The sequence below is a fragment of the Sebastes fasciatus genome, chromosome 9, assembly GCF_043250625.1.
Source record: "Sebastes fasciatus isolate fSebFas1 chromosome 9, fSebFas1.pri, whole genome shotgun sequence".
In the NCBI taxonomy this organism is placed as follows: Eukaryota; Metazoa; Chordata; class Actinopteri; order Perciformes; family Sebastidae; genus Sebastes; species Sebastes fasciatus.
In genome coordinates this window covers 2,598,422-2,622,816 of record NC_133803.1, presented here as the reverse complement: position 1 = coordinate 2,622,816, position 24,395 = coordinate 2,598,422, and the positions used below count along the sequence as shown (strand labels likewise).

The window sequence follows — 24,395 nt, the reverse complement described above, 5'->3', positions numbered from 1 at the left end:
AATATAAATATATCCAAGACACATGCAATGATCATGTTATCATGAAACTGCTGAATGACAGTAGGGTACTGGCACCTTTTTTGGTCCAATTCAGGCACTGATGAGGCAAGGCTAGGGATGCTCATTTTGAAAGATTTTCTTAACCAATAACCAAACCTCATTAACCAATTATTAACCGTTAACCGACAAGATTTGTGTCTCTCATGCAGCGGTGTACCAGCTGCAGGAGCACAACAGATATTCGTTGCACCTATAACTTAGCAGCTACGATGCTGCGTGTAGTGTCGCAGACATGCAGCCACTTTCCCAGTAAAAGTCTCCACCGCACATTTAGTTTAGTTTAGCAGGTTGTCAGCTGTGTGTCTGCCCGTCGTAACTTTAGCGAGTGACCAACAAACAGTGTGTGTATTTGTTTTACGTTAGCAGCTCTAGCATTGCCGGAGGCTTCGTGCTCGCCACCGCACACGTAGTCTGAGTAACTTTAGTGAGTTTCCAACAGACTGTGTGTGTGTGTGTTGGTGGTGAGTGTGAGGTTGTTGTTGGTGTTCTAGCTGTGATCGTAGGTGTAGCAGTGTGTGGACAGTTTATTTGTCGGTGAATAAATGCTATGAAACTACAACTCCTCCACTCCACTCAAGAGAGCTGGAGAGACCGCAGCCAACTTCCTGTATCCTGCAACTCCGGCTCCGCCTCTTAAGGTGGGCTGTTAAGGTGGACCAGCTTTTCTCCTTAAAGTGACGAGCCGCTCAGCTTTGAGTTCATTATTAATATTTCTTTTAACCGTTTTAACCGATAGTGTTAATCGGTTCAAATGCTTAATGTTGGTTAACGGTTAAACGGTTAATTATGGACATCCCTAGACCAGGCTTATCAGTTGGGTTCGCAGCTACCTGACAGATCTCACACAGAGACACAACACTTTATTTACACGAGGCTTCTGCTTCAGGCGGACTGATGCGGAGCTGTGCATTCTGAGACCCACTGAGCCGTAGAAATACTTTGAATTGACGTCATCTACATGTGAGACAAGATTACAAGTCTGTAGCCGTGCAGAAACTAAACTGCTGGATGGATGAAAAGTGGAGGGACAACTATGCTATTCTTAGGTCCTCACCACTAGCCTCTGAATCACCTCACACATCTCTCAGTTTTACTGCCATTCAATCAGTATTTCAACTCAAGGCTGATATCAAGTTTGACAAAGGAAACAAATAAGTAGTTGTTCTTGTGTGGGCGGTAGTGGGCGGCTGTGGCTCAGAGGGTAGAGCAGGTCGGTGGTTCGATCCCCGGCTGCTCCGGGTCACATGTCGATGTGTCCTTGAGCAAGACACTTAACCCCAAATTACTCCTGAAGGCATAGCCATCGGTGTGTGAATGAGTATTTAGATTAGATCCTGATGGGCAAAGTTGGCACCTTAGCAGCCTCTGCCATCAGTGTGTGAATGGGTGAATGCTGACATGTAGTGTAAAGCGCTTTGAGTGGTTGGCAGACTAGAAAAGCGCTATATAACTGCAAGTCCATTTACCAAGTCCATTTTTTACTTACAAACCATTATTGTATGTCAGTGGAGGTTGGTTCATAGAGGCAGAGGAGGTTGCTCCTCTATTTTTTTTGAAAGGCAAAATATTAAAAAGATGAATTGGTTGAAATAAACCATAACCAAATCTCAGTATCATTTATAAAATATTTTTCTCCCATGTTTTAAGGGTCCCATATTATAAAAACGTCAGATTTTCATGTTTTTTTTTATTATTTTAAAGCAGGCTTAAGTCCTATATAAATACTGTGAAAGTATCGAAACGCTCAATCCACAAGCCATCAGGATTTCTGTCCATTTGTGATGTCACGAATATACAATATTTTGACCCTTTTTAAACATAAACATTCTAAATGTGTCCCAGTTTATTCCTGGTTGCAGTGTATGTGAATGTCATCAGCTGACAGGAAGTACGCATGGACCCAAGCTGTTGCCTTGCAATGCAATTCTGTTGCAATTCCGTCGAAATGCGCTAAAACGGAGCGTTTCAGACAGAAGGTTAATACAGGTATATTCAGGCCGACAGTACGAGGAAAATAAAGTTTTTTTTGAAAATTACAGTATGTAAACATGTTCTAATAGAAACACAAAATACAAGTATGAACCTGAAAATGAGCACAATATGGGACCTTTAATACATTTGAATTAAAATGCTTCAACGTGTGCGTCATGTCACATTGGAATCAGTTTGTAAATGATATATAGAGTATTGGAAGAAGGTCTGGATGCTTCCTCATAAATACATAATGGTTAAGGAAGTGAATCACTACATGCAGAAATGAAAAAAGACAGAAAGACCTTTACAGATTTGTCATTGATCACATTTTTAAAGACATTGTTATGGGAAAATGTGGTGTTTGGTTTCTTTAAAAAAAAAAAAAAAAATATTTTCTTATAATACATTTTATGTTTTCTTTTAATCTTTTATTCTTAAATATAAATTTAACAATACCTTTTTTTTGTTTTTTCTTGAAGGATGTAGAGCAACATGTGAAACCACTTTGTAATTCAACTCAGAAAAAGGCTATTAACCCACTCAATATATGTAGGTTTTAATATTTTTGTCTCGTGTGATATACCCCTTGCTCTTTTGTTATTGTTATACTGAATGTGAATTATGTTCTGTTGTTTAATAAAGAAAGAAAATAGAAAGAAGTATCCAACTAGTTTAAAATAACATGACGCCGTGGGTTGGTTTTCATCCTGTCCTCCCCAATTTTTGGAGTCACCAGCCGCCCCTGTTGTATGTTCAAATGTACCATATTCTAATTTTGGGTTATTCTTCAAACTTCATTCATAAATGTATGAGTCAAGTGGTTTTAGCCACTGAGAACCATGACTTTATCATAGAGTCTCAAGTTATGGTTTGAAAGGGGAGACTCAGGCGATCGCGGCGAGTTGAACCTCGTAAACTAATGTATCGTTCCAGAGCTCCGTCCTCTCAAAGTCCTTCTATTGCTCATCTTCTGTTTTGAGTCCGTCCAGCCTTGTGTTGAGTTTTGAGCGTGTGTGTTGAGGGCTATCTTTGCAGTTCGAATTGCAAAAGAAGGAAGGGAGATGGGCATTTCAAATGCAGTTTGAATGGTAAACATCCGTTCAGCCACTGTGGAGATATCAGTGTCGAAAGTCTTCTGGTTTCAAGGAGTATAACATCAGTAGGCTCTAAGCTGTAGGTGGGAGATTTCAACATATTGACCCAGGGAAACATACGGTGCTGAGAACCTAAAACCCTTTGAAAGGTATTCTTAATGTGTCATAGTAAGACAACATTGAGCTGGGGAACATACAGTGAAACCGTGGGAACATACTGTATAGCCTACACTCCCTTCCCAGCTGGCTAGTGTGTTAGCGGTTAGCTAACCAGTTACAGTAGTTCACCAACTAGCACTGCGACTAGTCCCTACGTCGCTAAGCTTCTAGCGCCACATATTTCCAGAGGACAAAGATCACTGTGCCACTTTCTGCTGTGACCATAGACTGAATATACGAAGTCAGGCAGGTCTCATACACTGTTCGTAGCTATACCTACGAAAAGTAACTGTAATTTGTGTATATCCCACAAAATCAGTTTGTGTGTAATTCACGTAATCGTGTACCAGGAAATATAAAGAGCGGTGAACGCCGTGGTGGGAGGAGGTTGGTTTGGATGGGCGGGTCAAAAAATACCAGACTTTCGCCCAGGAGACTAGCGTTTGTGTCCCGTGTGAAACCAGAAGTCAATGTTGATGTATTAGTCATGTAACTTATGTACTTAAGTAACGCCACTTCCGGAGTTACTTTAAGCCAAACAATGATCTTTTACTAAACCTAACTAAGTAGTTTTGTTGCCTAAACCTAACTAAGTAGTTTTGTTGCCTAATCCTAACTAAGTAGTTTTGTTGCCTAATCCTGACCAAGTTGATCTTTTTCCTAAGCCTAACTAAGTAGTTTTCTTGCCTACGGAAGTTGTTTCCTGCGAAGACGAAGTTTATTTAGCCCTAAAAGCCCTAAAGCATCCCCTGCTTTATGGTCTATCTGACTCTAAATGGGACCATCATTTACTAAATGAACATCATGCTGTATTGAAGAAGACTTGAAACTAGCAATTGAGACCATAAACTCATGTTTACAATGTTTACTGAGGTCATAAATAAAGTGAGAAGTAGGCTCATTTTCTCATAGACTTCTATACAATCACACTTCTTTTTGCAACCAGAGGAGTTGCCCCCTGCTGGTTATTAAAAAGAATGCAAGTTTAAGGCACTTCCTCATTGGCTTCACTTCTCAGACCCTGGAGTTGCCCGCGGGCTGTGACCAGAAATTTATCCTGGCCTTTAAAGTACACCCAGCTCTGCAGAGTAAAGCTTTGCTCATTGTTCCCCAGTCCAGGATGAATGCTAGCATTAGCATACTAACATGAAAAACTTTTACTTTTTTTATATCACTGATTGTGGAAAAATCTGGACCAAGACAACCCAGCTGGACCAGTTCTCCACTGAAGATGGCGAATAGAGACAGAAACATGCTGTATATATATATAATATCAAACCTGTAAAAACACCGGTTCGCTGGTTCAGTTAGCTGGATTATGAGCAGGCCTCTTGAACCTGACCCATCTGTGAACTTCATTCCTCAGAGAAGAGTCAACAGATCAGGACTTTATTCTAATTACAGCAGCTTCTATGACACCAGGATCCTTTGGTGTTTGAAAGACACATGTTTGGGGCCAGCAGGGGGGATTATTTACAGATTATCAGTATGAGGAGAGGTTTAGAATTTGCTTTTGACTTGTTCCCACGTCCTCTATGGACCGGTGGCTCCGAGGTCCAGACAAGCCACATCTGCCTCATTAGTTAACCTTTAAAAGTATTTACATGTGTAGAAAACGTTCACAGGTCAGATTTTCGTCTCCAAAATACATGTTTGAAACAACAGCTTCTCTTGTTATGTTGAAACTCCAACAGCATTCAGATCATCCTGTTCACCATGTCTGTTTGCTGATTGTTTGTTGTCTCACTTTAATTTTAATTTTCTAATTTTGAATGTTCTTGAATATATCAGCGTGGACGGTTAGAAAAACTCTCCATAACAGCATTACTGCATGACATTGACACAAAATAAAATGCAATAATACGTGGATAATCTACTGTATTTGTAGGAAGTTGATCGCATTAAACTAAACCGATGGCTGCCTGGAAAGAAAGACATCAATCTAAAAGTTTATTTGGATAACAATCAACAGGAACGCAAAGTTTATGTATTTTGTTGGACAAGAACCTCCAGCTCTTGATGTTCATAAGCTGATAATAAACCTTATTATTACATCTGATTTCAGCTTTTTTATCAGCGGTGGAAGAAGTGTTCAGATCCTTTACTTAAGTAAACATAACAATTAGGGCTGTCAAAGTTAACGGGATAATAACGCGTTAACGCAAATTTGTTTTAACGCCACTAATTTCTTTAACGCATTAACGCAACTTGTGATTTTAGGTTAGTTTTAAAGCTAGAGAGAAGAAGTTCCAAACTTGGGCTAAATTTTGGTGAGGAAAAACTGTCATGGCCATTTTCAGAGGGGTCCCTTGACCTCTGACCTCCAGATCAGTGAATTGGTTCTATGGGTATCCACAAGTCTCCAGTAATAAATATATACATACATTTGCATAAAGCAGCATATTTACCCACTCCCATGTTGATAAGAGTATTAAATACTTGACAAATCTCCCTTCAAGGTACATTTTGAACAGATAAAAAATGTAAGATAAATTTGTGATTAATCGCGATGAACTATTGACAATCATGCGATTAATCGCGATTAAATATTTTAATCGATTGACAGCCTTAAAAAATACTCCACTACAAGTCAAAATTCTACTTAAATAAAAGTACCAAAGTGTTATCAGCTTCACACACTTGAAGTATCAGCAGTAAAAGTATAGAAGTATTATCAGCTTCATGTATTTAAAGTATCTGAAATGTCGTGGAGTAGAAGCATAAAGTAGTAGAAAATGGAACAACATTTTTTTTCAGGCAGGATCACGATCCACGATCTTATCACGATTTGTTTTCATGCTTGCTTTAAAGACAATTTTGCAAGTTACTGAACATTACAACCAAACTAATTTCCCCATTTAAAAAAATCCAGCCCTATTAGCTAATAAAACATAAGGAAAAAGAATAACAGATCATTAAGGCCAAACAGATTTTAATCAAGTGCTTAACTCTGCAAAGTATGAACATTCAACAGGAATTTGAACACAGTCTAGTCTTCAAGTACAATCAGAGACTTTTTCATAACTTCCAAATGAGCATTGGCTTCAAAAGGTAAAATGTAAACTAACTCTTTTAGTCTCTCTCTCTATCTCTATTTTTTTATTATTGAAAACCCAGCAGCTGTAGAACACATGTTTCACGTCTCCTTACAACTTGTATCTCCTTCTAAAAGATGACAAACTATGACAGATCACAGTCACAGATTTGTAGCCAGGAAAACCAGCTTATCAACTTTATCTGGCTTCAGAGTTGCCCTCTGGCAAGTTACAATATTACCACCAGTACTGAATACTCTCTCAGAGGGAGCACTTGTTGCTGGAATGCATAAGTATTTCCTAGCTAGTTGGCTCACCCTCAGAAAGTTTCCCTCATGGATTTTCCACCATTCGAGAGGATCCATCTCGCTGTATATATATGTATGATTAAATCAAATGTAAATTAAATTGAAGACCAATTTCATCATTTTACTCTGTCCAGTGTTCCCACAGTAATCTCTAGTCATTTTATTCATATTACTGCAGCCTTTTGTTATTCTAATTAACAATGCCTTATCTGAATGCCAACAGGAATATTTTATTTAAGTTTAACTCACCGACAGCTAAGTGAAGTCTGTGCCCAAAGCACTGCAGACGAGTCCGACTGTTGAGCTCCAGGGCCCTCACCATGTTAGCCCCACTGTCTGTGGTCATGCAGGTCATGTTCTCCTCTTTCAGTCACCAACAAACAAGCGCTCCCTTCAGGCCTTGTGCTATGAGTTCCCCTGTGTGTGGAAGTACTGTATGTTGTTTGCAGACACGCACTGCACAGCTTCCAGTCTTTAATAAAATCAATGGTCAGACTCAAATAAGGTTCTGAAGTGCGACTAGACCATAAATCACTTGTTGTTTGCAAAAAACTGGACGTTTTGAATTTTGTTTTCAGTCATTCGAGTACAGCTGTGGAATGGCCGTGTTGGAAAGATATTTGCAGCTGGGTGTCTCGTACCGCGGATCAACTGTTTTGAGCATTCTCTTGAAATCCTCGTATTCCACAGTTTTTATGGGAATCATATCCTTGGCCAGGTAAAATGTCACTGCATCAGTTACCTCTTTCCAGCGCTTCCTTGTCCTGTCATACGGAGTGCCTTTCTCAAACGCCTTCGCTGGAGTTATTTGTGTTGGTCACGTGGTTGCAGCTGATGCACGCACGTTGGATGACTTCACCGTTTCACTGTCGGCGTACTCTTTTGGGGGCTTTTCGTGGTTAAAAAGGTTTGTCGTGTTGCCATCAGACGTACGAACGTTATCTTTGCAAATTTTGCAAATGACGGTTGTTTGCAGTCGTGTCGTTTTTTTAAAATCCAAACCAGTTCCGTATTACGGATTTCGAGTTCTTTTTAGGGACAAACTCCTCCATGCTTTCAGCCACGCCGCTATGTCGCCAAACATGGAATGTAAATGTACGTCACGCCGCGTTGTATGTTGGTAGGTGAAGTTATTTGCTATTACTGGTTAACTTGTATGTGGAAACGGATTTGAACTGCAACTGGTAGAATGTACACTAGGGATGGAACGATTCAGGTAAAAAGTCAGAACCGTTCGGTTCGCTAGTCACGGTTCGGGTCGTGTATGAATTGTTCGGTTCATTTGAAATAAGTTATGAGGCCGATTGTGAATCTTTTTGTAGAAATCAAGGCCTATTGAAGGAGGCTGGGACACGGAAGGACATGGGTCTTGAGGTACGGGGTTTAACACATGCGCAGTGTAACTGAAACTAATTATATTTATTAATTCTTTTTAAATAACACAGTGGTACAGAAATCCAACCGTATTCCTCCAAATACTGCACTTTTTGAGTGGAAAAACTAGTCTTTCAATTAAGAGCTGATAATCAGGGAATTGAGACATATTTTATACTGTTCTTTTTTTTTTTAGTATAGTTCTGGTTCAGCTTATGCTTCAATTCATGTTGAAGGCCTCAGTCTATAATTATATCATATTTATATGAAAATAACAAAGCTGTATTTTTTGTTTGCACTAATGACTGTAGAGGAACTATTCTTTCAGTTAAGATTTGACAATAAAGAAGTGTTTATGTTCCTTATGTAAGCCATACTTTTGTTAAGGCAAACATTTGTTAACTTATTTTTGCCAAATAAATGAAAAGCATGTTGAAATCAGAACATGACCTCCTCGCTGTAACAGAAATGTACCGAACCAAACCGGAGTCTCTGTTGTACTCTGCTCCTCTGCCTGCTTGCCTTCACTCACACACCGCGCTCGTTCTCACTCTTTCACTCCACTCTCACGTGCATGTGCGCACAGTACACACTTCAGGTGTTTAGCTCTGAGAATATCTAGTGAATCTACAGTGGACGTTTGTGCAGAAATAACTGCTGCAGCTCCTCCAGACCAACAGAGGTTTCCCGTGTCTTGTGAAGTGACGGGGCTCCGCAGAGAGAAACGTTATCGTCTCCGACCAAAACTCCGGCGCCTCCCCTGTTCCCTCAGGCCGTGGTCGGGAGGCTGAGGCAGGAAAAGCCAACACTAGGATCAGCATTGATTCATGGAGAGACCTTCGTCTGGTCAGCTAACATTACTGCCAAGCAGCTGAAATACAGAGTGATATTGTTGTTTTAGCCGACGTGTGTCTCCTCACTGTGTTGACGGATGCTCGTTCACATTCAGGTAGAGCGTGCACACGGGTGAGCGCGAACAACAGAACGCTGACTTTCGTTGACTTAACGGCCACAGGTGTCGCTGTTACAAGCAATTTCTGATTCTTACAAACAGTCCCTTTAAATAATAAAGTTTGTAGGAGTTGAAGTTTGGTCCTTTAAATCTGCGTTGCAGGAGTCAGTAATCGAGTGTTGGTCTAAAAAGAGTTAAACAAGATCCTCTGACTCTATAAATCCAGCCCTCAGCTTCACCTCCAGGGAATTAACTATCACATATATGAAACTGAGTTTCATATATCTCATTATGGCCTCAAATCCCTCCAGTGTGTGTGTGATTGTGTGTGTGTGTGTGGGGGGGGGGGTGATATGATATATATTAGCTGCACATATTTCCTGCTATCAATAGATCTTTTGATCCCTGCTTTCTGTCTTCATTCCCTTCATGCCTTCATTTTATTTGTTCAGAGACTACTTCCTGAGCGCCGTTTATCTTTTTCAGCCTCCAACTAAATGACAAAATAATTTTTTTTGTCATTTCTTTCCAAAATGACCAGTGGTGGAATGTAACTGAGTACATTTATTCAAGTACTCTACTCAAAGGGTTTGGATGTCATGCTATTTCATACCCCACTAAATCTAAAAAAAATTTGTACTTTTTACTTCATTACATTTATCTGACTCTCATCAGCAGGTAAATTATCTGGTGGACGTTAGAGGAACGGCAGCTCACTCACTACAGCTCGGTGCCTTGCTCAAGAGCCTCGAGACACTGATTGGTCATTATGTTTCAGGAGACTTTGACCATCACAGCCTTCTGGATGACTGAAAAGTGAAAAGACTGTAGCATCACACCCTAAAACACAGGCAGGGATACTGCTTCCACACAGGTATGCAAAGTATGCACACACACGCACGCACACGCAATCACACACACACACACACACACACACACACACACACACACACACACACACACACACACACATCTGACATCTTAATCATGTCTTCAGTTATCAGTTTTGACAACAGGAAGTTATTTAGTGTTCCCGCCAAGACTCTGTCAACATCTGTCCACAGTTCAGGTTCAGCTTCAGTTCAACATAATCCTCGTCCTGTTCAGACTGGGATCGGTTTGATGGAGGATCAAATTCCTTCTCCTTCATCAAATCACTCACTGGAACTTTACTCTAGAGTATTCCATTGTACTGCAGCAGAATAAAGACGTGTTTTTACTAGAGCTGTCAAAGTTAACGTGATAATAACACATTAACGCAACTTCGTTTTAACGCCACTAATTTCTTGAACACGTCAACGCAACGTGTGATTTTTAGGGCTCAGTTTTAAAGCTAGAGTGTACATACTCGCATTAAACTAGAAACCTAAGGAATCCATCGGTATCAACCATGTGACACGAGCTTGTAGTGAAGGAGGCTAAATAACGCTCCAAACTTGTGCTAAATTTTGGTGAGGAAAAACTGTCATGGCCATTTTCAGAGGGGTCCCTTGACCTCTGACCTCAAGACATGTGAATTAAAATGGGTTCTATGGGTACCCAAGAGTCTCCCCTTTACAAACATGCCAACTTTATGATAATCACATGCAGTTTGGGGCAAAAACCATGCCGTTTTTGAATGCATTATAAATGTATATTATTACATTATAATTATATTTTATTTTTATACTTTATTATATATTAATTTCCGCCTATTCTAAAAATTATGTGTTTGACTATTTCTGCATACTGGGGTCCCTAAACAGTCTTGGAATTACATAAATTGTGTATCACTGTAAAGCTGAGACTCTTGTGGATCCAATGAGGCCAACTGTATTCATGTGGGATGATGTTAGTCCCCATAGGAGACATTTCATTGACCTCACTGTATAAAATGACCTGTGGTGACCTCTAGGATAATCACAGCCTCATGAAACTTTACAGCCACAAACTAGAGACCTAGAGCATTCAGAGGATGGATGGATCAAACTAGAGACCTAGAGCATTCAGAGGAAGATGGATCAAACTAGAGACCTAGAGCATTCAGAGGATGGATGGATCAGACTAGAGACCTAGAGCATTCAGAGGATGGATGGATCAGACTAGAGACCTAGAGCATTCAGAGGGTGATGGATCAAACTAGAGACCTAGAGCATTCAGAGGATGGATGGATCAGAGTAGAGACCTAGAGCATTCAGAGGGTGATGGATCAAACTAGAGACCGAGAGCATTCAGAGGATGGATGGATCAGACTAGAGACCTAGAGCATTCAGAGGATGGATGGATCAAACTAGAGACCTAGAGCATTCAGAGGATGGATGGATCAAACTAGAGACCTAGAGCATTCAGAGGATGGATGGATCAAACTAGAGACCTAGAGCATTCAGAGGATGGATGGATCAAACTAGAGACCTAGAGCATTCAGAGGATGGATGGATCAGACTAGAGACCTAGAGCATTCAGAGGATGGATGGCTTTCCTAGCTAGATTGACAATAAGGGGGTTTCTGAGCAGTTTTTCAGAACAGAAGTCGCTCGCCATCCGATCGTTGAAAAACAAAGTTCTTTCAGAAATCTCCAAATGTCAAAAGTGTTTGATCCCAAATCACAGCATGGATTTTTCTGTGGTGTTCCTCAAGGTCTTGGTGTCTTAATGTGGTATTTTGGAGGGATTATTGATAATTTTTTATCAATTCTCGGGTTAAAAACATTTAAATTTAGCAGCAAATCTGTGTAACGAATAGTATCAACACAAAAATTGCTGCATAAAAAGCATAACAACTTTTGAGATATAATAGAGCATGGGAATGGCCATCATATACTTCCATCATAATGTTCTAAGCCCTTATACATTTTTCATAATTTTAATTAATTAATTAATTAATTAATTAATTAATTAATTAATTAATTAATGTTTATTTCTGATTTATGACTAGATCAATATGACACTCAGTGCTGAGCTGCATCTCAAATTAATCTTCATGTTCTAGCTTTCAAATGATGTTCACCACTTCTATGTGACATCTACTGTTGACCTGCTATCGCCCCCTAAAGAACCCCTGGACCCCCCTAAAAAAACTGGTTCCGTGGTGGGTCTCAGACGGAACGAATACGACGAATCCTATCTTGACTCTGATATATCAAGCTAAAATCTACATCACGCGATGATGAGAACAATCAAATGTCATTTTCAGGTCATCCTCTTTCAACAAATCCCATGTTGACTCACAGGAGGAAGTAAAGAGACGGCGCTGAAATGTCATCAAAATGCCATCGCCTCACAGTTACACTGTGACATTAATGTGTCACATTAACCTACATTTATCTGACAGGAAACAGCTCCAGTGTTTGTCTGTTGACATGTCATGTGTCTATCAAAGGGATGGACAAGGGGACAAGGGGCAAACTAAAAACAGTTTTGCATTTTGAAGGCCATCCATTATATGGTGTTTTTAACGGACTCAGAAGCTCATTCAGTGAGCGACTAGTGATGCCTCAGTGTTCTACTGAACCATTCAGGAGGTCTTTTGTTCCAGCAGTAGTCAGATTTTTTAATGAACATTTTTAGATATTGTCCAGATCCATGGTACCTCTCAGCTGTTGATTATGTCTCAAAGGGCTTCTTATGATGTTATTTATTTATTGGTGTATTGTAAATACTGTGGTTTTGTTGTTTGACTTGGTGGCAATTGAATTTCCCCACAGGGATCAATAAAGCTGTTTATCTATCTATCTATCTATCTATCTATCTATCTATCTATCTATCTATCTATCTATCTATCTGGACCGATTCTCCAACAAATGGCTCTGAATTGGAACCAATTTATGACCTCCAGCAGCCTTTAGGCAGCAGCTGAACACAAGTCGGAGAGTAACTGCGACTGTATCTATTATATTGATGTTCTTTCCTTCAATAACGTCTATAATAAGGATTAAACAGTATAATTCAGACACCAAAAGTATTATTAACATTTTAAATAGTTTTTGAAGAATGAAATGATTCAAACTTCCATTTAGTCGATGTCCCCACAATGTTACATGACAGGGGAGAATATTGTTGGAACTTGGATTTTGAATTTGTTTTCCAGTCCAGAAAATCGTCAGCGCAACAAGTACCAGAGCTAAGGACATTTTAGAAAATGCAAATTTAACGTTAGTTAAATATCTGTTCAAAAATAAAGCAGGATCTGAATGTAAATTACTTTTCAAAAGAAGCGCCGCTGGCAGTAAGCCACTATGGTTAGCCTATGGGACTAACTAGTGTACTGCTACTTCTGCTACCTCAACGGAAGTTACACCCATAATCATTTCCACAGTAACGCCTCCGAGAGTAAGGTGGATAGAGGAGGATGGTGACACAGACGGCTTGCTATACGGCGACCTTTGTGGAGGGATGAAGGTTGTTTCCAAAGTCTCCCAAGAGCAGCTAATGCCGGTTTAATGGGACTCTGGATGTCGTTGTCAATGCCGCCGCTATTGCCGCGATATTTGAGAGACTGCTCTACTGACAGCTGTTCATCACCAACAGTGAAGGCAGGTAGAGTGGGTGGCACACTGGTACTCCACTGACAAATACAGATGTTAATAATTAACCGTTAACCGACATTAAGCATTTTAACAGATTAACGCTATCGGTTAAAACAGTTAAAAGAAATGTTAATAATTAACTCAAAAGCTGAGCGGCTCAGAGGAGCAGCTCGTCTCTTTAAGGAGAAAAGCTGGTCCACCTTAACAGCCCACCTTAAGAGCGGAGCCGGAGTTGCAGGATACAGGAAGACGGCTCCGGTCTCTGGCTCGCTTGAGCGGAGCGGAGCGGAGGAGTTGACAAATAAACTGTACACACACTGCTACACCTACGTTCACAGCTAGAATGCCACCAACAACCTCACACTCACCGCCAACACACACACACGGACACTCGTTAAAGTTACGGCTGACAGACTGTATGTGTGGCAGCAGCGAGCAAGAAGCCTCCGGCAATGCTAGAGCTGCTAACGTAGTAATCGCTATCGTTAATCCGGACAAACAGAGTATCGTTACGCCGGTCAGACACACAGCTGATAACCTGCTAAACTAAACTAAACGTGCGGTGGAGACTTTTACTGGGAAAGTGGCTGCATGTCCGCGACACTACACGCAGCATCGTAGCTGCTAAGTTAACGCTCCCGGACGGGATAACTGGGGTCTCAGTTGTCTGTTGTGCTCACACACTGCAGCTAGCGCGAGGCACAAATCTTGTCGGTTTACGGTTAATAATCGGTTAACGAGGGTCGGTTATCAGTTAAGAAAATTTTTCCAAATGAGTATCCCTACTGGCAACCCACTTCTGTCTTGGTGGTGTTGACAGTCAGCTCCATCCTTCTGTACGCTCCCACCGCCGCACCAAGGACAGTCTGAAGATCCTCCAGAGTATGGGCCTCACACACACACACACGCACACACACACACACACACACACACACACACACACACACACACACGCACACACTGCACTTCACTGTGTCTCTTAAGTGAGATTTCCCACAGTGATAGGAGAGAATTTCCCTGAACAACACACCCACCAGCCAATACAAACCAGACCAGGAAAAATAAATAATACACCACTCGTGTTCTATCAGTTAATTACCAGCTTCCAACGTGTAAACAGCGTTCACGTCAACATCCAAGTCGTAGTCACGTCTGACTTGGCTCTTAATAACACTGTGCTTCAAAACAAAGAAACATGGACGCCTCATGTCAGCCAAAGTCCGTCATTCAAGGTTATTAAACACAAATTCACTGGATGTTATGTTTTACTGTCCACACAGTGTTTTAACCCTCACATGACCAATCAAACAACTTCTAAGATGATATGAATCTTTCCATCCATCACACCTGGAATTAACAGATTATGAACTATATGATACTGAGAAGGTTGTTTCCTTCACTGAACAGGTCAATCTCATCTATTATTGTCTGAATGTAATCTTAAAGGGACTATTTGTAACTTTCAGAAATGCTTGTTAACAGCAACACCTGTGGCCGTTAAGTCAACGAAAGTCAGCATCCTGTTACTCGCGCTTGTGCTCGCTCTACATAGACATGAAAAAGCATCGCTCAAAACTCAGTGAGGCGACACACGTCAGCTAAAACCACAATATCACTCTATATTTCACCTGCTTGGCAGTAATGTTAGTTGACCAGACGAAGGTCTCTCCATGAATCAATGCTGGCTCCTGCTCAGCCTCCGGTGTCTCCCTCTCCGGAGGGCTGAGCAGGAAAAGCGGGTCGGTGACGGGGCTCCGCGGAGAGAAACGTTACCGTCTCCGACCGGGTGCCGCTGATAACGTAACTCGCTGTGGAGCCCCGTCACTTCACAAGACACGGGAAACCTCTGTTGGTCTGGAGGAGCTGCAGCATTTATTTCTGCACAAACGTCCACTGAACATTCACTAGATATTCTCAGAGCTAAACTAACTCTCCTGCAGTGTGGAGTGAACGCGCGTTCACGTCTAGAGGTGGAGCGAGCAGAGCGAGAACGCGCGTTCTGTCTGAGTGAAGACAAGCAGGCAGAGGAGGAGAGGCTCCGGCCACACGCGAGCGCGCATATGCGAGCCGCATGTGTCCCGACCCGGTAAATTTATACGCTTAAAAAGTTACAAACATTCCCTTTAAGGGTCAGTTCATCCAAAATGAAAAAAATAAAACAAAACACTTCCCTCTCATGGAATCTATCCATGCAGATAGTTTGGGTATTTATGTCCAGGTAGCCACAGAAAGGGCTTTCGCGGTGAAGGGATTTCCCCTGCGGTGACAATGATTGTCCCAGCAGTATTATTTATATTTTTTGGTGCAAATTACTTAATTTATCCTGATTTTAGTGCTATAATTAAGCTTTATTGTTAGGCTATTATTAGGTATATTGTTGCTTTTTAAATGACAAAGATGATGGAATTTGAAACTCAATAAATACTTGTGTATTATTAAAGCCCTATCCTCCCAGTGTTTTGGCATTTCTATGATATTTCATATTTATTTGAGTCCTCTCCTGACTAAGTTGATTAGTCACACTGTTTCACACTGTCAAATTCTTTTGACAAATAACTTAATTTTGTGCTCAAAGTAAAAAAAAAAAAAAAAAGGAGGTAGTTGCTGAAATGGGAATATGACTTATGACTATAGCAGATGCTGCAGGTCAAAGGTCATCTTCCAGGCTGCAGGTGCACTCATGCTAGTTTGTGTCTGAGCAGCAGCAGTTAGTTAGCTAGTTAGATGTAGTTAGCTAGCCCAACTTGTTGCATTAGCTAACTGAAGGTTTTCATTTAATTTTTAGTTTCCTCCACCTTAGTTTAGTGTCTTTACTTTTACAATGGCATTTGTGTGCGCAGTGAACGGGTGAATCAACGCAGTGGACTAAACAAAATAACACACTGACTGTCTCTCTCACTCGCTCTCTTCTTTACCGTCTCCTCCTCCTGGAGATAAATTAACAGAGAGCAGCCAATACCGGAGGTTTGCCGGCCTCTATCAGGTCTGAACGACGTGGAGCACAACTTTCAGCTCAAGAGAAAACCAGAGAAAAGTCCTGTTAGAGAAATAAATGAATCACAGTGCAGCCCGCTGCGGTGTCGGTGCTGGAGCTAAGGCGAGAGCGGCCGGTGCTGGACGACGGTGCACCTCCAAAATGTCCCGAAACTGCATTTCAAACAGCAAACCTCTGTAAGATGTCTACGCGTCCTCCGGTGCTCTGTGGCCGGCGTGCAGCGGTGCAGCATCCTCGGTGCAACAGCAGCCAGATGGCCGCCTCGCCAGGAGGAGACGGTGAAGAAGAGGGCGAGAGAGAGAGTCGGTGTGTTGAGATAATTCTTGTCTCATTTGTGGTCTGATGAAAAGTATGGGTTGAAAAACGATGCAATCTGGTTGCCATGGTAATGAATTACATGTGACTATTAAACACAGCCCCATTCTCTGTTTGAGATAGAACGTTAACCAAAAAACAGTAAAACCAGCTGGAGGGGGGGCTTTAAAGATCCCATATTGTAAAAAGTAGATTTTCAAGTGTTTTATATTATAAAACAGGTTTAAGTGCTTTATAAATATTGTTAAACTATCAAAATGCTCAATATACGGAGAAATACACTCAGTTCGTATTCAGAAATTGTGCATTTGAAACAAGCCGTTAAGATTTCTGTCCATTTGTGATGTCACAAATATACGATATTTAGACCATTTCATGGTTTTAAACGTAAACATTGTAAATGTGTCCCAGTTTATTTCCTGTTGCAGTATATGTAAATAACATCAGCTGACAGGAAGTACACATGGACCCAAACTGTTGCCTAGCAACGCAATTCCGTTGCAATGCACTAAAACGGAGTGTTTCAGACAGAGGGTAAATACAGGTATATTCAGGCAGACAGTATGAGGGAAAAAAAGGTTTTTTTTAACATTACAGCATGTAAACATGTTCTAGTAGAAACACAAAATACAAGTATGAACATTAAAATGAGCATGATATGGGCCTTTCAAATGCAGAACAACACAGAAGGACAGTGAGGCGCAGCGTTTTTTTTCAGCTGAGATGCTTTGGTTGTGTCTGGTTGATGATATGGAATATTCGCATAAGTTAAAATGTCAGCACAAAGTAGAGTACTCGCTCTGGATGAAGGGCAGCCTGTAGCACGTAGGGAGAGAGTACGGACCCGTCGGTCTGTGTGTATTCATTTCTCCTCCATTGTTGTTGTTGTTCAGCTCTATTACCCTTCTCTATTGTGATTGCACGACTGGGTAAAAAAGTGACAGTGACGAGCACAGCGTTTTACCCAATTTTTTCAATTCTCGGTGAGAAAAACACCAAACGTGCAGCACTCAGGGCAGAATCGACATTCAGCGCCTCGACACACTGCTGCAGTTTGTAGCAGAGTTTAAATACGGCACTACCATTGCAAAGAATTCAAAAAAGAAACAACGTGAACATAGCAGTTGTGGCGTTTGTTTGCCATCCCCTTCGGTTGGCTTGTCAATAGCGCGGTATTGCAGTATTGCAGTTATTGTGACAGCCCCAGCCACCGAAGATCAGGAAACACAGTCGCAACTTGGGAAACGTGTTTAAAATCTTTTTATCGTGCAGCAGACGATAAATACCTTCAGAACTTATACATCCACCCTCTGGAGTTTTTCAAACATCGCTGGGTATGTATCTTTCAGAGAAACTGATGACAGAGTCTGTGACTTGCATTCAATGCAAACATAATTTATGAGAGGCAGAATCTGGAGCTAGTAATTCATTTCCATTTCAGATGGGAAAATCAGGAAATGAGAAGCTAATAATGTAATCTGCTTATTTTTCAAATCAAGGACACATTGTTTAAAAAATGACTAATAATTTCACTGATAAATCTACCACCGTTATCACATTAAAGTGTCTTGAGTAAACCAAAAGCTTAGCAGGCGTGGCAACAGTAACTAAAGGTGACAGAAACCTCATACTCATATCTCATCAGGCTTAAAGCTGAAGTAGGCCAGATTGGAGCAAATATGATCAAAAAAAGTTATTTTTATAAAACGGTCACTATATCGTGACAGTTGTACATGAAGCAAGTAACCTGAAAAACATCATGTGCCTCTGTGTCCTCCGGTGCTCCTAACAGCATCTGCAAGATTTCACAGACCGGAGGGAAACAAGCAGTAAGAGCTGATCTGAGGTCTGCTGTAATACTGCTGTCTATGAGAGCCGGCTGTCAATCACTCTGAACTCCGACCAAACGGTCAAACTAGGCAGCGCTGATCAAATATGAATCAATATTCTGTTACTGTAATGTCTATTTCTCTCCTCAGATGTTCTCAGAATCATCTTGTAGTGCACGGTTTAGCTGCAAAATGAGAAAGTTTGTGACGCCGCCGCCATTGTGAAAACTGGTGAAGGAACGCCAAGTTGTTGTTTGGCTTGTTGTTATGGAAACCGGACTTTCTTCTGGCTTGTTGTTATGGAAACCGGACTTTCTTCTTTATTGCACTATCACGAATAAGTGGACTGTTATTCCAAAACCAATGAGCGACCGGAGGATCGGTTTTGTTCAGCACAACATGCAGCTAAAGGTAACATCAACAGTGAAAAGCGCGTCAGTCCAGGGCTAATCACCTCAGTAGCTAAAGTAATAGACTTAGCTCCTACACTGCCTATTGCTGCTTTAAGCTGAACAAATAAAACCAAGAGTACCTGACTACATAAGAGGGGAAAGACAAAATATGTCTGTGACCCTTCAACTCTGAGCTGAGAAACAGAAACAGAGAGGTGGAGGAGAGAAAGTGGTGGAGAGGACAGCGACTCCCTCCATCTCTGATCTGAGCTCTTATCTCGGAGACAAATGGAGGCAGCCGAGCCGTGACTTCGCTGTCGGGAAAGAAAACAGGTCTAAACCAGCTGAGTAAATATCAACCTGCCAGCTGAATATCAACACAGCAGCACTGTACACTAGCTACCATTCAGGTCCCCAACCTCCAACCACAAGCTGCTCTTCTATTGTTTGTTTCTGTGAATGTAAGTGAGTTTTCATGAATAACATTTTAATCGTCCCTTTGGATAGCATATGATAGCTGCTATAGACCAATCAATAAAAGCAAGCCATCAACTGAATCTATCAAGATTTATCTTACAGTAAAGGTGCCAGGATCCAGTGGTGGAATGCAATTATGTACATTTACATTTACTACTGTACTTATGTACAATTTTGAGGTATACTGCACTCCATCTTAGAGCAGGGGTCTCCAACCTTTTTTCCTCTGAGGGCTACTTTGACTATATTAAAGTGGCCGAGAGCTCCTCATATTTTATATTATTAGTAACATTTATTCACATCGCTCAGCTCCACCCAAACCAGCTGAATAAGCTTCTTATGTGTGAACATTTAGAAAATGTCATCATCAACATCTTAAATTCAGCAGCATGTGCATGTTTTTTTTCTGTATGCATTTCTTTACAATTTCAATGTGTCAGCTCACACGAATAAAGGTCCCATATCATGCTCATATTCAGGTTCATACTTGTATTTTGTGTTTTTACGAGAACATGTTAACATGCTGTAATGTTAAAAAACAACAACTTTATTTCCCTCATACTGTCTGCCTGAATATACCTGTATTCACCCTCTGTCTGAAACACTCCGTTTTAGTGCAATTCAACAGAATTGCAACGGAACTGCGTTGCTAGGCAACAGTTTGGGTCCATGTTTACTTCCTGTCAGCTGATGTTATTTACATACACTGCAACAGGAAATAGATTGGGACACATTTAGAATGTTTATGTTTAAAACCGTGTAATGATCTATATATATTGTATATTTGTGACATCACAAATGGACAGAAATCCTGACGGCTTTTTTCAAACACACAATTTCTGAATACGGGCTGTATGTGTTTCTCCGTATATTGAACGTTTTGATGGTTTAACAGTATTTATAAAGCACTTAAACCTGCTTTATAATATAAAAGACATGACATTTTCACTTTTTACAATATGAGACCTTTAAATTCACATCAGATTAATGTCATAGAAAACAATGTTGCTACTTTTTACTTGTCCTTATTTTCTGTCTTTCCACATATCACTTTATCACATCACTTCCCTTCACATTCCCTTCATCATCTGTAGTCCACATGCATGTATTACATATGCAGTCTTTTTAACAGTTAGTGAGATGACTGGCGCTGCATGGAGTCAACAAGAGAGGTGTATGCTGGAGTGGATCCACATAGGTTCACTCTTATGGACTCATTTAAATGTTCATCTGTCAGTCTTGTTGTCAACTTAGATTTCATGACATTGAAGACAGCCAGCTGGGCCGTATCGCTGGAGTCAACCGACTCATCACACTGGATGGAAAACCATCTGCACCTGTCCATGTCCCGTTCTAGCTGCTCCACAGCATCCGCAGACAGCGCAGACACTCTCCTCGCCACAGTATCAGCACTAAGTTGTACATCGTCGATAGAAGACATCATTTGTGTTTTACTTTTATGGTACTTGAATAGCATTTCAGCCACCACAGTCATCGCCTCTTTTACAATGCCGCCATCGGTGAAGGTTTTTTTGTGCTTCGTTAGGATGTGCTTCACTTTAAATTAAGTCTCTGTTGCAGCGTTGGGCTTCTTCGTCAGTTCGGTAAACAGAGACAGTCGTCTTTTAAACGTTGTTTTCAGCTCCTTTACCTTTTCTGTTCGTAGACTGCTACCAGCCAGAAAGTCCCGTGAAAAGTTGCCGTGGACTTTGGTGAAGTTGCGCTTGACGTTACATCTTCTACCGACTGACACGCTCACAATGAGACACACACACTTGTGTGCTTGATGCCTGCTAACATCTCCTAATGTTATAGTGTCACTGATGTAACCAAACTTGGCAGCAGCGTAACTCGTTTAATTGACAGGTGATTGGCAAATAATCACCTTGTGTCAGAAGGGGGCGGGATGTCTGTGAATTGGATTGGATGGAAATTTAGGTTTACTAAGTGACTTTGTCCCATCAAATTTGTTTATATATTCTTTGAACCTTTAGCGAGCGACTCAGAAACGGGTCGCGAGCTACTGGTCGCAAGCTACCGGTCGCGAGCTACTGGTCACAAGCTACTGGTCGCGAGTGAGCGACATGTTGAAGACACCTGTCTTAGAGGGATAGATTGTACTTCTTACTCAACTACAGCTTTAGTTATTTTTCAGATTTAGATAATCAATACAAAATAAATAAATAGAAAAATAAGCTAATAAATGATGATGTATTATTGTAGATTTAACTATTATAATTCAATAATTATAATCCATATATACTGTACTGTATATATATATATATAGTGAGCTGCACGGTGGTGCACTGCCGCCTCAAAGCAGTGAGGCGCCAGTGCCTCCCCCCGTGACCCCGAATAGGATAAACAGTTACAGATAATGGATGGATGGATATATATGTATATTGTTCTGAAATAGGCCCTTCTGCATGATAAGTACTTTTACTTTTGGTACTTTTGGTAATACCACAGTGTTGTACAATGTTTACAAGTCAAAGTCCTGCATTCAAAAGCTTAATTAAAGCTACTACGACAAACTTTGTGTTGATTTTGGAGGTCCCTGTGGACAAAAGCGGTGGTGTTTCCGAGCACCAGAGGCCCTTTTAGAAAACCTCTCATTTTACTACAGTAGGGTCTGACTGTCAGTCCTGGTTCTGGGTCTCCCATGCCTCCCTTTCCTCCAGCGGGGCCAGCAATACGGCCTGGGCCTCCAGCAGCGTGGTGTCGATGATGGCTCCCAGCGGGGACCGCTGCTGCCAGGCGCGGAGCTCTCCACCTCCCGCCAGAGCTAAGACTGCAGGTCGAAGGCTGCAGCAAAACCGGGTCCGAGTTTGTCACGGCGGGCTGGTCAGATTTTGACGAAAATGCAGGTTTTGGAAGTACTGAGCATACGACTGGATAAACGAGACTAGGAATGTACTGCATGAGTTGTGAGAGTTGTCCGTGGTGGGCTGGTCGCTGCTGGAACCTGTTGGGCTGCAGTTTACCATGTTATGATTTGAGCATATTGTTTTATGCTGAATGCAGTACCTGTGAGGGATTCTGGACAATATTTGTCATTGTTTTGTGTTGTTAATTGATTTACAATAATAAATATATACATACATATGCATAAAGCAGCATATTGGCCCACTCCCATGTTGATAAGAGGATTAAATACTTGACAAATCTCCCTTTAAGTTTAACTATGGACAACCATGTGATGAATCGCGATTAAATATTTTAATTGATTGACAGCCCTAATATTTAGTATTATAATTTATTTCTGTATTTGTTTTCATTATTAGTGTTATTGAGCAGGTGAGGGAGACCTTCAGTGTCGGAATGCCATGGACTGATAATAGCTGAATAAAATCAGCCTGATGGTGGTGTCTGTGTCTGTCATTTTAGAACCCGGATGTCCCAAACAGTCAGTGGAAAGTTGGCGTGCAGAGAACCACAGCTGAAAGCTACATAGAACAGCTTTATAAAAACAACACGTGCCCCAATGTTGAATATTGATTCAACATTTGCAGACGCATGGATGAACGTTCTGACGTCAATATGTGTTTGTTCAAACAATACGCAGCAACTGGGATATACACAATCAATACACAGGCACACAGCACGATCCTCAGGAAGTGTGTTATCAATCCTCCACCTGATCACCACCAGCACATCCTGCAGGTGTGTACAGTAACCTCACTGCTGGAGGAGATAATAAAGGCAACCTTTCAGCTGTGATGCGTGACGTTGACGTGCGTGAAGCTCCGAGGTGTCGGTGAAGCAGAGCGAAGGAGAAACATTTCTACACTGCATCCCTTAATCTCTGTGTGAGTGGATGTGTGTGTCCACACAGCAGCAGCAGCCGCCTCTGACTGATGTAGCTTCAGACACAACCTCACATATTTTTTCTTGTGCAGCCGAGTGTTAAGTGTTTACATGAAGCCCAGGCGGCACAAACAGCAGCACAGTTTGTCTGATGAAGCAAACGAAGCCCTCAGGAGGAAGAAAGTTGCATTCATGCATTTCATGCTGATGCGTTTAAGACACACATTGTGCAGTCAGCATATCCCATTTTCTCTGTCAAAGTATCTCAGTTAGATAACTACACCAAATTGCAAATGCAGATAAACTGAAATCTGTAAGGTCTGCAGAAATCAATAGAGGATTTGAGAACAGTATTTATAACACTAACCAATTATAGCCTTGTAGTGTCCTGTTAATATGTATTTGCCACACTAGCAACAGAGTTGTAAACTCCCACACAGCAAAACTACAATTCACATTTTCTTTTTAATCAAATATCATCATAGGCTGAAATAATATACATACAATTATTTTCAAACTATCAATCCGAAATGTAAACTCTCTGTTTATCATGTGTTTGTAGTGTTTTCAATGTGATGTGATCCCCTGTTTTTCTTCTCCTCTGTTGCCAAAGTGAATAGGCCATTCAAGTTTCATTCTGATAAATAAGTAGTCTATGACCTGATGATATTGTCAATAATAATATGTGACACAATATATGTCCTCTAATGTAAGAAGCTGCATTTTGAACATCTGAGAAAATAACCTCGATAGGTGTTGGAGGGCGCGCCGAACTCCGTGGGAAAAATGTAGATTTAATATTTATTTGCTTACTGACAATAGTAGGTACTCTATAAAATATTAAATCAGATTATTTTTCCAATCAATATGACTGATTACTCAATTCGGCACTATTTAAATTACCACTGAAGCGTTTCTTTAAAAATAATAATAATAACTGGAGTTATTTCACAGCGGTCGCTGCCACATCCAACGCGTGTTTGGATGACAGAATTCGGGTATACCAACTCTCAAAAGAGACAGTCATTACATTCTTCACTGCTTGATGAATTATGTGTATGCCGAATGCAATAAACGCTTCTCTCGGTGCCTTTTACATAGTAAATTGCGTTCTACATA

At 41.0% G+C, this 24,395-nt stretch overlaps 2 protein-coding genes across 2 annotated transcripts in view; both read right to left on the bottom strand.

Annotated features, from left to right (window-relative positions):
• LOC141773450 (cytochrome P450 3A30-like) overlaps nt 1-24,395 on the bottom strand; it is a 302,943-nt gene that overhangs the window by 5,614 nt on the left and 272,934 nt on the right. The window lies entirely within an intron of this gene.
• LOC141773446 (melanopsin-A-like) overlaps nt 1-24,395 on the bottom strand; it is an 87,454-nt gene that overhangs the window by 62,703 nt on the left and 356 nt on the right. The window lies entirely within an intron of this gene.